This window comes from Amblyomma mixtum, chromosome 9 (genome assembly GCF_055824585.1).
Source record: "Amblyomma mixtum isolate Tamu chromosome 9, ASM5582458v1, whole genome shotgun sequence".
Classification (NCBI taxonomy): Eukaryota; Metazoa; Arthropoda; class Arachnida; order Ixodida; family Ixodidae; genus Amblyomma; species Amblyomma mixtum.
Window position 1 is genome coordinate 73,718,985 of NC_143020.1, and position 14,908 is coordinate 73,733,892.

Sequence of the window (14,908 nt, forward strand, 5' to 3'; positions counted from 1 at the left end):
ACTCAGGTGTTTGACTTTCAGCTCGGCTGGTCTTGGCTCAGCAGCTCGGCTCCCCGTGGCAGGGCCCGCAAACAGTGGCGGCGGGCAGGTGTAGGCTTCTTCTTTCTTCCGTGCTTTTTTTTTCTCCCTGGCATCCGGAAAGAGAAATAATAAACGAAAGAGCAAGAAATGAAGGTGTGTGCGTGAGCTGCTCTGGGAGGTTGAGTAGTACGGAGCGTTTGGTCTTGAAGCGATGGCTCGCGGATAGGTTTAGGCTTAGCTCCAGTCGCTTTTCAAATTTGTTTGAGCGAGATTAGAGGAGCTAACTATATGCTCTCGCCGCGCGAGAGGCGAATCTCGAGATCGGAGGGAGTGGAGGAAGACAAACAGAGAGGGAGATATCTGGTCTGGCAGCTGCGGAGGTGTTTTTATTTCTCTGTTTGCCTTTCGCACCTCAGGGGGGCGTTGTATTTGAGGCGCTACGTAAGCTGACCCTGTGAAGGAAAAAAAAAAAGCTCTTTATGAATGTGAGTGAGCGCAGATATTTGCGCCTGGCGTTTTGGAACAGATGCGGAAAGTTTGCTTGTGGCGCCGTCTGGAAGTTCTTCCTACGGGAAACTTTTTTTATTACAAAAAGTAAAGAACTTATTAAAGGGTCCCTGAAACGGTGTCCATGTAGGCAAAGAGAAGTCGAAGTATTGATAGACATTGAACGATCCATCATCCTACCGCAAAAATTTTTGATCTACCTTGTGTGGAACCAGAGATAATGGCTATTAAAAATGACCACCAGCCTTTTCCCTCTCAACTCGTACACCGGAGCGAACCATAAAAAAATAAAAATTACAGGCCGGGACCATGCTCCGCCCACAAATACGTCATCGACGAGATCGGTTTGTTTACTTCCGGTTGACGAGCTCTTTTGCTCGCTCACTCGCTTTCCCGCTGTCTGCTGTGTTCGTCGCTGCGGCTTCTCTCGTACTATGGACCCCGAGCTGAAGGAACGACTTTCGCGGATGAGTGCCGAAATGGGATTTCAGCCTTAAGGCGGGGACACATGTGCGAAAAGTGTGTGCGATTCGTTGCGGCGCGCCGTTGTGAACGACGTCGTAACGACCGATCGCAGCTTGTCGCCTGCGTCCAACCTGCTGGATGTCAACGACGAGCCGCGCGCGGAAAACGCAACGACGGGAAGCGGGAGTGAATACGAGCGCGGAGAGCGGCAGCGTCATGATGCCGTACAGCGCGCTCCTCATGGCGCTCGGGGCCGAGCCACGCCGGGCCGGCCTGCCAGCCTTGATGCCGGCCGCCGGCGACTGAAAAACGCACTAGTATTGTTTGTTCTCGTCCATAGCAAGCCGTGGGATAGATGCATGTCAAGAATGCATCAATTCTGACGATCGCTGGCCAATACCGAGTTCCTGGTAAAAGTGATGACTGCGATACAAGCAAATTTCATCCCACAGCCGCTTTGGTGCTGTTGCTACTTGGTGCTGTTCGCCTGCCGTCTGCTAGCTCCGTTGCTGAAGGCGTCGTGGAAATCGAACATATCTTTTATTATGGGACGAGTTCGCAGTAAAGCGATGTGAATAGTAGGCATTTTATTATAGCGCAGGCGACTTCCGAAGCGCCGTCAGCTGCGGCTTCGATACGAAACCAGATAGGCCTAGCGACGACTAGGGCAGCCTGGGACCAGCGCGCAGCTCGTCGCGCGGCGTTGCCGCAGGTGGTGTCGTTGCCGAAAGATCCACTTTTGCACAGGCATAATGTCGTTGCTCGAATCTAGGAAGCATCCTGTCTGGTATCATGGCTGTTTTGTATTTTCTTGTGCGAACGTCAGGTAAGCCGAGCATGCCGGCCGGCCGGCCGGCCAGCCTGGATCCCGTCTGCCGGCGTCATAAAAACAAGCTAAAGTGTGTTCTTGACGTAAATAATAAACCCTGGGAAAAGAAATGTGAAAAATGTGTCATTTTTGAGGATCGCTGACCAATACTGAGCTGCTGGTAAAGGTAACGACTGTGATACAAGCAAATTTCTTGCCACAACCGTCTCGCAGCTGCCGCTGGCCCGACGTGGGGTCCGGCTCGCCTGGCGCCCGCTCGCTTCGCTGCTGAAAGAGTTGCGGAAAGTGACCATACTATTATTTTATTGTGAGATGATGCTGTTGACTGCAAAGCGATGTGTAGAGTAAGCCTTTTATTATAGCTCAGGCGACTTCCGAAGCGCCGGCCGCTGCAGCTTCGATGCCAAAGAGGCAATAGCCCTAGCGACCACCACGGCAGCCAGGCAGCAGCAGAGCTCGTCGCCCGGAGCGGTGCCGTTGCCGAAAGCTCGCAACATAAGCAGGCATGCTTTGTCGCTGCTCGAGAAGTATTTCTGATAACAAGGCGAACTTGCCTTGTGATATTTGTACACCATCCCAAGCAGCGCTCAGGCATCGCTGCACGGCGGCGAAGTGCGACACCGGTTGTGAGCGGAGCTTGGGTAGAGCGGCGCAGCGATGCTCACCGCTCCGTATGTCCCTGCTTGTAGTGGGGCGGCAGTTCGCAAGCGACGATCGGTGCGGCGCGTCGGCCAAGTTTTTAAGGACACGCCGTTCAGAAAACGGGCGCTGAATCCTGACGACGACGACAGCTCGCTCACTTCCATCTTTCGGCAGACAGTGCCGAAGGGCAACATCTTGCCGAACCCTGGCTTTGCAACCAACGACACAGCACGGCCGGTCCATTTTGATTGCGCATGCGACGGAGGTCGCGACAGAAATCAGTAGTGCGGTGACTCCAAATAGCACCTCGGTTCTCGATTCGGTTCGACGGCGGCGCCGGCGGAGTGACACAAGCGGCACGAGCAGACGAAAACATTGTAAACCGGAAGTGCAGTACTAATTTCTGACATCCAACACACAATAACCACGTAAACATGCATATAAACGACAACTCTTCTTGCTGAAATGCGAAATGGTTCCGTAAAGAGTAAGAATGTAAAGTATCTAGAGCTTTTAGTTTGTTAAATATGCGATTTCACGTTGTAACCGCGAACCAATGATAGCCCTGCTCTGGTGACGTAAAGAGTACTAAAATGACGTAATGAGTACAGATTCGGGCGGAAGTTCACCGCCGCTGGTCGCCGCAAGGCTCGGGAGCAGCAGTTTTTGAAAATGTATTATAAATTATCTACTCGCTTTTGATGTATTGTACGCGGCATGAACGTTCAGTAGCCTACGCTCTACATAATGCAAGTATTTTTTTGCCAGCCTCAGACACCCCTTTCAGGGACCCTTTAAGGGAAGAAGGTGCGGTGCTTGGCGTAAAACTGCTTTGAACGGTTCGCTAAAGCAGTGTACAAAGAATGCTGTGCTCACAGAGCTGAACGACCAGCGAAAGAGATCAATATTTAGCGCCACAAATAATTGTTTCGCGAAGACAACAGTCTAACTAAAGGTAGCGGTTAGGCCCTCGCGCAGAGAGAGGGCTTTCTCGGTTCAAGTATGACCTGGAGAATCAGCTCTTCAAACCTTCATCTTACTTCGAGTGTAAGGAAAATTACAGTTAAAACCTGGATAGAAGTTTGGATCAAGTTCTGATCATTTGCAGGATTCACTTTTAATACTTTATCACTAAAGAGCGAAGCTTTCGTGATGTTGTCCTTTGTATGCAAAGTGCGCGTTATCGCAAGCTGTGGCCGCCAAGAAATTCAGTGAGCGTAAGAATTTCGTCTTCAAGCCTGATAACGTTGCCAAAGTGGTGTACATCAGTGGTCACAAAAACAGTTAATCCTTACTTCTTAGTTCCTCTAAAAGTCTGGCTCAAGATAGTGTTAGCAATCTAGTAGTTGTAAAGAAAACGGGTTGTCAATGAGCTTTAAAGAAGAGCTTCAAGTCATCTTTCAGTCGTAACAAACTCCTTTGTAGCTAGAACCTGTCAAGGATACTGATGGATTCCGGCAATTACTCGCATGCGTTATGGACCGGGATCGGAATTTCCTGCTAAAACAAAACTGCGATAAAATTATGCCGAATTCAAGTTTCAAATTCTCTTGCGAACGGAAAAATATCAGTATCCTTGACATGTTGTCCGCAAATAGCTGGCCGTCGAGTACGGCACCCATTCAGTCAAAGGGGAAAATATACGAAGTGCGGAATCCAGGATTGCGGTCAGACAGTGGAGGGGTTGCGATAAGTACCGAAGCTTTGCGTTTTGAGGCGTTTCTCCCATAATTTGCACGTCTCTGCTGACTGGAAGGCTTCACTTCGTTGACAAACGTCGTATGCTTACGTAGCACCTTTCACTGTCATCACCCGATCAAGGAAATTACAGAGTTAAAGGATTCTCTATTGGATGTAAGGACACCTTGAAAACAACAAGTACGCCTTGCCGGAAGATAGCACAGCTATACTCCGTTTCATACATAGCAGTCAACGCAGCCAAGGCTGCGGCGCCTGTTCGCGCTCCTCGTCCGCATCGTAATGTAGTGCGTCGAAAGTGAAAAGAGTAATGAACCCAAAATTAAAGTAAATGTTGGTTGATATTGCAGTATAATGATAATGGTATCTTATTTTGCAAAAAGATTGGTTTTTATTTAATGTTCTTCAAAACAGCATGCCTTAGTTTTCTGGGTTTTTTGGCTGCTCCTGTATCAGGTTTTCGCAGCTAGGCCGGCCGGCGATGTCGTCTGCTTTCGTCTTTCGGTTTCCGAGTATGCGAAAATGGCACCGCTATCTCCTACTCGCTTGTTTTCTTCGCCCACTGCGGCTTCAAAAACATCTCCTGCTGCCTGTCCTCCAAGCTGAAGTCTCCGAAAATTTTGAGACTCCAAGCAGGTTATTGTCAACGTTTACTCTAGCGTAAGGAAGCGCTTCCCGGAGAAGAATGTGCGTGAAGTTCTCGAAACTGTGGGCGAGATGACCGGGGTGAGCGCTCGGACAGTTGCGAGGTTCAAGAAGGAAGGTCTCGCTACTGGAATAAGATCACCGCAAAAACGACCTAGCAAGGTGACCATATCTAGCTCTCGCAGTGTTAAATATGACTGCTTTGCAGTCAACGCCATCCGACTCAAGCTACATCGTATGTATGCCGTACACTACACTGCCTTTTCCCTTCGAGACAAGTAAACAGCGCTGTGTTTTTCAAACTAGGTATTACAGTTTGACATTTTCGAGTTTCTACCTAATGAATCTTTTAAGAAAAATAAAAAAAAATAAAAAAACACCCGAGCCGGGAGTCGAACCTAGGCCCTTTGTAAAATGAACACACAGGCGCGCGCTTCGTACCACTCAGCCACGACTTTTTTTTTTTCTTTATTGTACTCAACCACGACGCGAGGCGGACGGATACATTTTGCTTGTTTTTTTGCAGCGGACTACTTTCGTACCTTTGGCAGCGTTGACAGCTATGTATGAAACGGAGTATAGTGTCATGTGATCAGCTCATTACCGTTGCTCACGTTTTGCTTACGCTTTGCTCAGTACGAAAGAACACCTCCAGTAACCGTGATTTCACCTGTTTTCAACTGAAGCTGCCACGACAGCCGCAGGATTCTCCCCTTGCCAAACCGGTGAATTGAGGGCAGACAGGGCTCTCCCTATGAATATGTCTGAACCTCCTGGAAGAGCCTAACGTGTACTTCCTCGCATAGTTGCGTCGTTCCGTTAGTATCCTTCTTTTACCATTTTTTTCTTTCTTTATTGAGTGCAGAACCAGGGCCTAACCACTCCTGCCCTCTGTTCGGTTACACAATGAACGTTCTCAGCCCTGGAATCTATTTACCATGAAGTAACACAGTGAAGCCCCTTATATATCTAACTTATATGAAAAACTTATGCTTACATTACAAAGCATAGAAGTTTTTTTGTTCTAACTTCTTTAGTTTGAAAGTTTTCAGTTATATTGTTGTGTGTTTTATATAGTTTCATATTGTGTGCTACTTTCTTCTCCATTTTTTAACGACGAACATTAACGAGTGTTGCTACTTATTAGCTATGTTTCTCATACAATGTCAGTGCTTTCTGTTTAGTTTTTAGATTGTTACCCCCCGTTACCGTCTGCTTTTCCGACGAGCCCCGATAATAATCCCCTGTTCACGCCTGTATTCAGTCTTGCCTGTGTTTTTGTATATGTCGTTTTTTATTGTTTATCCCGCTTTCCCGAAATACTGTACCATAACATTAGCCTCTGTTAATTTTTTGTCTCTGTTACATTCTTGTCGAACTGTTTGTTACGTATGTTGCACTGTTTTTTTTTTCACTGCATCGCTCCCCATCTGTAATGCCCTCTGGGCCAAGAGGGCAACTTGAAATAAATAAATAAATAAATAAATAAATAAATAAATAAATAAATAAATAAATAAATAAATAAATAAATAAACTCGGATATTTCGAATTATCGGCTATATCGAACACACAGATTACCCCCTTGAAAATCAGGTGTAAAATTACAGGAAAGTCGAGCAGTTTATCCAGCTCAATTTTCTCCGGTCATTCAATATATCGAACGGCATGCCGAGCCCTTAGAAGTGGCTCTTCTCCTGAGTCCTAACGGAGTTCTTCGATCACTTATAGCGCACGGAGATGGAGATGGGTCGGCTGCGTCGTCTTCAGCACTTGCTGGCCACCATGTGTACCGCGCGACGAGGAGAACATGGAATGTGTTGGACGGTGGCCGTCTGTCTGTCGTCCTCATTTTTTACGCTACATTAGTCTCGTGCAGTGAAGCCAACCTAACTGAAAGCCTGCGGCGGCCCTCGCCTGGCGCGCTTCGCTGTTGAACACATTGCGGAAACCATTTGTAAGTTAACATTAATCAGCGATTGTTCTATTTATGTTGAACTGATAGCAGGATTACACATCTTGTTGTAGTCGGTCGCTATTCCAATGTGCCGTGCTGAGCGCCTTCGATGCAAAGCAAATTAGGACATGTTGCGGCTAGCGCTTGGTGCGCTGCCCGTCGCTGCAAGCAGCGCGTTATTAGCGTGGGTACTCTATACCATTCTTGCTTCTAGGTCATAGATAAGCTTACTTATTGGCATTTTTTATGTATCGAATTCAAGATATATCGAACTACTTCGCTATTCCTTTCGTTTTTTTTTTTTTTTTGTATATCTGGGTTCGCCTGTACCAATGATCAATGCATACAGCCTTGCCGCCTTTGCTTCCCTCCGTCTTTGTCTCGCTCTCTTTAGTTATCACAGCTTTGTTTATCCACTGATGTTGTACATTTACGCCTCTCCTCAATAAAGGACCGCAGAAGAGGGTAAGAATAGCAACGGTGGTGGTGTCTTACTGTTAACACCGGCCCTAAAACAACGCCGTGACACCGGAAGGCCTACACGAAAATTTCGTTAAATCTACGTGCACCCTCCTTTTCCTTCACCACCAAAAAAAAAAAAAAAGAGAATGCGAACACAAACACCAGCACAACACTCTTGTGCAACGTACACGTGTTTCCACCCTTTGCCCGTACGGTTGTTGTTGTTGTTCTTGTGTCGACCTCTCCGCATCGTTCTCTCCTGACAGCGTGTACATGTGTTGGGTCCTTACCGCTCGATTCCAGGCCCGAGCACTCCCCTCGCTCGCGCAATCATGTAACGACCTCCTCCACGCCCCTGCAGCGCCGCTCTCTTCCCCCCAGGTGCCGTGGGATCCCGTACCGGGCCAGATCTATACCTTCATTGGGCCCCGAAGGGCAGCATCAGAAGCCCACGCCGGTGCAGCGCAAAGACAACCCGCATCGGGTGCGGAGGCTGCTCTCTGCCTCGCCACCGCCGGATCGCTGGCAGTGATATCTCGTGCCGGCTGGAGACGTATTACAGGATGCGAGCGCGCGCAGAAAGGGTGAGGCCGCATCTGGCGCATGGAGGACGGGAACAAATTGCCACCAACCCTCCCAGCGCGCATCCCACCTACCGGCCCGGCCTCCGCATTGGGCAGCGGAGAAGAGCGAGCCCTCGAGAAGATGGGGGCTGTGTCTTTCCTTTGAGCTCGTCTTGCCTTGGCTGGATGGCTGGCCTCCCGCCCGGTCGGTCGGCCTGTGTAAGACTTGTGGTACAGTCTTGCAGTTTTTGACCACGCGTCGCGAGTGGGTTGGATGAACTATGCATCTTGGTGTGTACCGCGACCGGCTGCTGCTGCCGCTGCGTGCAGAGTTAAGGGAGACGCGAAACGGTTCGGCTGGTTGGGATAAATGGACCTCCTCTATAATAGACGGGTTTGATAGTGACAGCGTGGAGAACGGGTGCACAGATCCGCCTGGGTAGACAATGTATTCAGCCCTGGTGGAACCCTGCGCTGTGTTTCACAAAAGATCAAACGATGGAATGTAACGGTGTAGGTGCTGTTATTTCCAATGCGTGCAATTCTGCAGACTACTCCTCGCGCCTGGACTCATCTTGCCCTCTCCCTCTCCGTGCAGATGGAACGCGATGAATCGCCGTAGCAACTAACGGGGTATGTGCTTTTTATAAGACACAATTTCATCGCCATCGTTACCCGAGGTCAACCCAATCACTTAACCCTCTCTCGCAGAGTGTCACGATGTCGCGACATATGTTTGCAAACCGTATGCTATGTATACCGACCGCTGCTTTGATCAGAGAAAATAGAAAAAAACTATCTCTGCCTAGCCGCCAGGCTTTTCGGGCTGAAATTTCGCACAGAGGTGGCATTTGGAGGTCAGTCCCCCCCCCCCCATCTGAGCAATACCCGTGCCATACGCGCGCACAAGAAATGGCATTAAATGCTTAACGCCTTAAGTTGGTTAATGCCATTATCTTCGGAGTTGGTGCTATACACGTCCACATTTAAGACCATTATAGGAAGTGAGGATGACGATAACGCTTGCAAGGTAATCAAAAGTTTCATGTGAATATGAACAGTGCTAATGAGCACAATATATTGGGAATGTTGTTCAAATGTAATGTATAAATGATTTTCCAGGAAATACGGCTGTTCATAATTTACAAGCAGAGAAAGTTCCCATAAACTCGCATGTCGGCGCACAGATCAAGAGTACCTGTCAAAAAGACTGCTTAAAATGGCGCTCTTCGCATCGAAAACGCGGCATATATAGATGCTCCATCTGACGAAGTTACGAATTAATCATTTGCTACTGGTTAGGAAGTTGTTACTCATGCTTTTCTGCGTGTGCAATGGGAACGAGAGTAGCATTGCACGGGCGAATGAGTTGTGGTGAACTCCGTAGGTCGGGAATGGCAGTAAGGCTAATGCCATTAAATTTATGCGTGTGGCACCGCACGAATGCCATTAAAGCTTAAGGCAGTAAGCACTTAATGGTAATTAAATCTGGCCGTGTGGCACGGGTGTAATATAAAACAAAACTGACCACTAAGTGACACCTCTGTGCGAAATTTTAGCCCAACAAGTGGGCGCATAGGCCGAAGCATTTTTTTTTTATCGGATTTTTATGATCGATGCAACAGCTGATAGTTTGATATCAGCATGTTCTTGGTAGCCGGCGCTTTGCGATCAGAATGTTTGACGTCATTTGTATTAAACCTCTGTGAAGGAAAGGGATGGGGGCTACTTCCAGACAGCATTAAAAGCAGCTTCGCTCATCTCATTTTTTAGCAACTTCTACAGGAAGGATATGAAGGCTTTTGCTAGAGAAAAAATCACCTCCTGTCCCTGGGCCCCCAATTTGGTTCGAAGCCTTCGAGTCGGTCTTTGACACCACTCGGACTTGAAGCCCAAAGTGGACCAAATGTCCATTGTTTCGAATTTGCGACTTGCCGATTTCTGAAATTTTGGTGGCGTTAACAGATTTTTGTCATATGTTTTAAATATGGGTAGATTACCTCTATTAATAAGTAATGATGTTTTTATTCGATTATTTGGTAATTTCGAAATAAAGGTTTAAATTTTGCTAAATTTTCGAACGCCATAAACGCACAACCCAGTCACCCCGCCTGCTACCTCTGCGGAAAATTCCCGGAGACACTCATGTACACGGGCAGTGCATACCGAAGACCCATTTGAAGCAGGGCCCCCAATCTATGACGACATAAATTGTTGAAGAGCTATTAGTAAGGTGCCTCCGTTTCTAAAGCACTTAAGGGCCCACAAGCAGCACAAATAATTGGCTTCACTCTGATCCTTTGTAAGACCAGCCTTTTTCAATATATTTCAAATATTAAGCCGGTGAGCAGTGCTCCTGGTGTCCTACTCTGTTCCTAATCGAGTGCAACTATGATCATTTGCACATTCGACATGTAGTAGATCGAGGCATAATAAATGGATAAGAAAATAAGCCTCTCCCCCACCACTAAAGTATCGCGGGTAGAAACCCAAAGGTAATATAAAAGAAATGGCCTGTAGTCACTTGAGGTTTTGCCACCCGAAGGTGGAGAGAAGAATAAAAGGGAAAAGCTACTATAGCGACCCACAGCCGGGAGAGCGGGCCCGGGGAGGCTCCCCTGATCTCCCCTGGGAAGTAGCGGAAAGGATGGGCAAAATGAATGGGATGAATGGTTGTCAGGAGATTGGTTATGGGATTTAGGGTGGGAATGGGGACAGCGAGTGGTTTGATCTGATCCCTCGATTATCTCGACTGCATTGCTGGCCTACCGGGCCCTGGCAGGGAGTGCATCGAGATTGCCCAATGGTGCGGCCCCGCTCACGGGATGCCCGACCACCCACCAAGCGCAACGGGCTCCGACCGCCGGAGACAGGAGGACCTAACGCGGGGTCAGCTACTTGGGGCCCCTCCACGACCCTAGGGGGTGTTTCCGACCAGCCAGCTACTTACCGTCGAGTGCTTTTCGCGGTTTTTCAGACACCGGTGGAATTTCCACTCCGTATCCTTTTATTAGAAAGAAGCTCTTAAGCGCCCGTTCCTGAGTTCCGCGTCATCGTCGGCGTAACATGCCACCTGAGAGGCGGCGTCTGCAAGCGTGTGACAGGGGGAACGCCACGTGCCACGGCGAGAGCGGAGGAACGGACAAGAAGTACTTGAAGCTGGGCTTGTTGGTGCATATTCGTGAAAGACATGAGAGCGCAAAACGGCAACACGGACGAGTAATACCCGTGCCACACGCGCACAAAAAATGGCAGTAAATGCTTAAGGCCTTAAGTTTGTTAATGCCATCATTTTCGGACTTGGCGCTACACGTACACATTTAATGCCATTATCGAAAGTGACGATGACGATAACGCTTGCAAGGTAGTCAGAAGTTTCAACTGAATATAAACATTCCTAATGACAACAATATATGGGAAATGTTGTTCAAATGTAATGCAAAAACGATTTTTTAGAAAGTACGGCTGTTCCTGCTTTACAAGTTGAAAAAGTAGCCATAAACTCGCATGTCAGCACATAGGTCGAGAGTATCTGTCAATAAGGCTGGTTAAAATGGCGCTCTACACATCGAAAATGCGGTATGGATGCCTTATCTGACTGAAAGTTAAGAATTAACGATTTCCTACTGGTTAGAAAGTTGTTACTAACAAAGCTGCGCGCTTTTCTGTGTGTGGAATGGGAATGAGAGTACACATTGCACGGGCGAATGAGTTGTGGCGAACTCAGTAGGTCGCGAATGGCAGTAAGGCTAATGCCATTAAATTTACGCGTGTGGCACCGCACGAATGCCATTAAAACTTAAGGCAGTAAGCACTTAATGGCATTAAATCTACCCGTGTGGCACGGGTATAAGGGAACAGGACGACGAGAACAACCGTAAGTTGGCTGCCACGGGAAGGTCCCGGAGGGTGGCTAGCAGCGTTATACGCCTCCTGCCAGTGGTGGAGTGTGAAGAGCTGGGCTCAAATTTCGTATTACAGACTATCGTAAATCTTCTATCCGTTTTTCTCCTGCCATCAATTGCATGATCGAATCAGCGGGCTTTTTTGAAGCGAGTGCCCCACTACGCCACGTTTCGCCAAGGTCATCGGGTGTTGCAGTTTGACCTTCAGCAGGAGGAACGCCGAAGGTGTGGCTGTGACGTCAGACCACGTGACTCGCCTCGCCGCTTCTCCGACCGCCGCCGTGCAACTGCTCCGACCGCCAGTTTAGGGAACTTTGTTCGGGAACTCGCCAGCTTTAAGTTCCCTAACAGATGAAGCCAACAGAATCTCGCCGTGTGTTTTGGTTACTTAGCTAAAGAGCTCAGGTTCCTGCGCGAGAACCTCCTCCACGACTATTTCTAGGGTACCGCCAGCCTCTACTTATACCATATGACAAGTGTTCGAATAAAAAAAAAGTACATTTACGGCGGAAAATAAATTTTGTTCAGTTTTTTCTTCGAATTTCCAATGCCTATGTGTTATGCTGTTCGGTTAGCGCACTGTGAAAATCAGTTTTGCGGTGTTCAAATAATAACAATAAATGGAGTGGACATATAAATTCCGACTTAAAAGTATGACGTGACTGAGTTATTGGTTCCCTCCAGAGACCTGAGGCCCTATTTCTATATCACTTCGCAGACGAGGTCACCGGTCTTTCTTTCACCATCACATAATGCTTATTGTGCCCTTATAAAAAGGTCTATAGGCAGTCTATAAAATTCTTATAGACTCTATTGCCTTCCCATAGATACTTTTGTCTATTTATGGCCTATATAGTGTCGATCGACAAAAGTCTACTAAAAGTGTATATCCATAAATCTATAGATCGTCTACAGACTGTCGATAGCATAGACTGTTCTCTATAATTTGTCTACAGAGAGACTATAGACTTATAGACACGGGTTCGATCCCGGCCACGGCGGTCGAATTTCGATGGAGGCGAAATCCTAGAGGCCCGTGTACTGTGCGTTGTCAGTGCACGTTAAAGAACCCCAGGTCGCCGAAATTTCGGGAGCCCTTCACTACGGCGTCCCTCATAGCCTGAGTCGCTTTGAGACGTTCCCCAATAAACCAACCAAACTTTATAGACAGAAGTGTATGGACAGTCTATAGAGTGTAAAAATATTTTTGTAAGCATGCCGAGTACAGAGATCCCTCCCGCACAAGTACTCCGCCCCTGTCGGCGAGGTTCTGCCTACATGCCCATATACGCGGAATCGCTAATTGTCTACTTTACGCTCATAGTTCGCTGGGAGCCCTCATACCACCCCTAGCGCAATGGTGCAGCGGTTAAGCGAAGCGCCACCGTACAGGCAGGTAGCCCTTTCAAACACATCCTGTGGTGCGGCTTGTAAGACCCAGGCTGCTTTTCCCGACCAATCAATAATTTATCTGCCACCTGCCACGATGGTCTTGTGGGCAGGTTGTGATGACGTCACAAGGTCACGTGACGTAGATGACCGGCGGAACTGCTGCTTCTCTGGCGATTTTTCCCTCACGCCGCAGAACGACGATGACAATGACGGGTTTTCCACTGAACGTTATCGTTAATGACATCCGGTTAAATATGGGAAAATTGCGTTAAGTTGAGCTATTTCCATACCATTAATCTTAATCTCAATGTGACGGCCCACTATTAAACCTCAGCTCCTTAATTAACTAGAAATCTATTTGAGAGCATCGTCCTATTTTAGATTTGTTTCATAAGGAAGAGCACTTTCAGTAGAATCATGCAATGGTATGTTGTTCGATGAGGACGTGTTTGTGCTCCTGAAATATTGGAATGCGTTTTTTTCAGTGCAAAAAATATACAGCACGTCGGAAAGACACACACGCAAGACAAACGCTCAATTAGAAGTATACTTTAAAATGGGAATCGGAGTTTTGCCATGCTACGCCGTTCACCTGCAGTGGAGGTCTCTAGAGAAGGAATCGGTTGGCCTGTTACTGCTTGCGCTCAACGCGCGTAAAAAGAAAAACAGAAAAAAAACAGGCTGCTGTGACAGAACGCACATACTAGGTCCGAGAGCCGTATATATTCTTATGAAGCGCGGCCAGGCTGGCAAAACGTGTATAGCTCTGTCCTGGCACCATGAAGAGCACCACTTCACGAATGCCGGTCAAGGCAGCACACCTGCGTCCGTAGCTCCTTTGCTGGCCACCGCCCAGAGGAGAAGAAAGGTACGGCCGGGCAGAAAAGTATTTGAAGCAGCGCACGTGCGTGCTCGACTTTGTTGTTACCCATAGCCAGGTGCGGGCAGTGTATGTATGTTTTTAGTTTGGCCTTGGAAATGTCACGTGAACCGCAGTAGTCTTCCCCGAGAAAGCAGGTTTCCAATTTTAAGGCGAAGATACAAAGAGAAAAAGAGATTACTATTTACGGACAATTGTCTCGTACGTCAATGGTCATGATTACAAGCCAACGCTTAGAAATTGAATTCATGTTATATCGCTCTGGAAGCACTAATTTCTTAGTTTCTTTGAAACGTCCGATTTGTAACTTCTTGTTAACTAACCGGGGATCACTTAGAATTTAATGTAGGATTGGTTCTAACGTTTTCCTTGCCACGAAGGAACTCCATTCCATTTGGCCAATGTACTGCGAAGATCTGCTAGGTATCGAGGAGTGATTCTAGATGTAACATACGAATATCGTCGAATGAAAGAAATTGTAAATTATATAAGTGTTCATAGATCAAGTATCAAGGAGTGGTTCCAGATGGCGTATTGGAATATCGCCGAAGGAAAAGAATTTGAAATTAAATCGGTGTTGGTTAAGTCAACCGAGTATCGAGGGGGGGGGGGTTCATGGCACACAGCAAAAACGTCGAAAGTCAAGTCAAGTCATCTTTATTTCAACATCACAAGGATGCTAGGGGCGCAGCCAAAAAGCCTATTAAAGGCTTGACGAGGGGCTGCGCCCCGTACAAAAACTTGGTAACTTCGGCGTAAGAGTTGACTATGCAATTTTTAACAGAAACAACAGGGCGAAATGGCACTTTCACATAATGTTTAACTAAAGACTGTAGAAAAGGTGACATACGATTGCGGCAAAGAAGAAAAAACATACACGCAGTGTGGAAAACATATTTACAGAAATGCACACTTTCAGTGAGGTAATAAAAATAATAATAGTGT